Raw genomic sequence first — 2,321 nt, forward strand, 5'->3', positions numbered from 1 at the left:
TGGAGGCTGAGGCATGAGAATCGTTTAAATCCGGAAGGCGGAGATTGCAAGATCATGTCATTACACTCCAGCCTGGGCAACAGAATAAGACCCCTGTTCTTACTCTTTTTTCTTTTTTAAATCACATTTACTCTCTAAATTCTATACAATTTCATTAGGGAATATGATGAACCAACTCTAACATTTATAGGAAATATTAGAATTAGTTCATCATATTCAGAGACAAAAGATAGGTTTCCTTGTTCTACAAGAGTTGCTATAAGAGATACAGTAATTAGACAGTTTGACATTGGTTATGTGACAAATAGACCAGTAGGGCAGAAGAAAACAATAGAACACCTCAAAATAAATAGGACCACCTCTATGTGGACACTTTATTACAGTGATGGCATTTCAAGTTCAATGGTAAAATTATAGGTCTTCAATAAATTATGCTTTGATGTTTTATTTTTGGAGGAAAAGGGAAGGGAGGAGAAGGGAAAGGATATTTTATTATTGGAGGAAAAGGGAAGGCAAGAGAAGGGAAAGGAATGGAAAGGAAGGGGAGGGAAAGGAAGGGAGGAAGAAAGGAAAAGACAAGAAAAGTTCTACCTCCAAGTAGAATATAAATGTGAAAAACAAAACTTTTTAAAGAAAATATAGAAGAATATATTTGTGATGTTCAGGTGGTAACAGATTCTTACATAAGACATAAAGTAGAAAAAAATGATAAATTCTTCCACATTATAAACTTTAAGTTATGTTCATCAAAAGATGTAATTTTTAAAAGTGCAAATACAGTGACAAGAAGGAAAAGAGAAGATATTTACAATACATAACCAAAAAAGGATTGTATTTTATATATGTTTATTACATATATATAATCTTTTCAAATCAAAAATAAGAAAGTAAACAAATTTTAAAAATAGGTAAAATATATAACACAGAAAATCACAAAAGAAGAAACTTGAATGGCCAATAACACGTAGAAAGTTAGTCAATTTTAGCCAGGTGCAGTGGCTCAAGTCTATAATCCCAGCACTTTGGGAGGCCGAGGTGGGCAGATTGCTTGAGCCCAGGAATTTGAGACCAGCCTGGGCAACATAGCGAGACCCTGTCTCTATCTACTACATTTTATAATAATAAAAGAAAAAAAAAGGAAAGTTTCTCAACCCCACTTGAAATTAAGAAATTACAAATCAAAACTACAATTGGTTATTATTTTATGCATACTAGACTGGCAAAAATTAGTCTGTGACTACTATGCAATGTATGCATGCAGCAAAATTGCATTTGTATCCCATAAATTTATACAAAAAAGTAACTGACAACCTCAAGTGTTGGTAAGGATGTGGACTAATGGAAACTCTTCTACATTTATTTGGAGGATGAATTGGCACAACCATTTGAGAGAATAATTTGGCTTTAACTAGTAATTTTGATGATGCACATAGCCTATGACAAACCAGTTTTATTCCTAATTATACAAACCCTTGGGCAGAGGTCTTTAGACTGAGCTGCCTATATCTCAAAGTACACAAAAGCATTCCCAGTGTATGAAATGACAGTTTTAAATTAATAAACTTTAAGATCTCCAGTTTCCCCATAGATGCTTTCCTAAATTTGGTGTGCACAATAACATACCTGAAGAAGCTTTTCATGTGTTCATTTCCATCTCCCCTCTCACAAAAATCTTTCTCTTATTTTATAAGTCAAAGGCATCTTCTCACACATCCTGAAATTTACTATATAATACATCAACCCCAGGTGTAAAAATCTCTGGGGTGTCAAATAATGAAACAACTTAAAATGTTGGTAAATACATAAGGAAAGTGAATAACTTTATTAATATATGTGTATTTATATTAGGAAAGTGAATAACTTCTATCTAGCTTTGTCATGTCAGAAGGTTTCTAATAATTTGCTTTTATTTAATTTAACAGAGAACTGAATCAAGGTATTTGCTAATAGTTAATTAAAATGTCTTATCATAAATCACTAAGTGATTTTGACATATAACTCAGAAACAGTTCAATGAATTGAACGTTATTAATCCAAAAATCATCTTCCATTCATATTTACTTAGTAATGTGAAAAAGATTTGTCAGTGCTTATTTTTATGGGAAGAAAATTAGAATTGATCTAGACCCTGTCTTATTCTAGCTGTAAGTAATAGTCATCCTTGGATACATGAATTGTCTGGGAGGCCTCCACTTTCCCCCCTAAAAAACCCTTTGTATTTTATTAAGAGGCATTTCCAATATAAATTTTACTCTAGGTTTAAGAATTATCAAAATGTATAATACATTAGTTGTTTACTATTACTGTATTTATTATACTAT

Source organism: Mandrillus leucophaeus, unplaced genomic scaffold (assembly GCF_000951045.1).
Source record: "Mandrillus leucophaeus isolate KB7577 unplaced genomic scaffold, Mleu.le_1.0 Scaffold455, whole genome shotgun sequence".
Classification (NCBI taxonomy): domain Eukaryota; kingdom Metazoa; phylum Chordata; class Mammalia; order Primates; family Cercopithecidae; genus Mandrillus; species Mandrillus leucophaeus.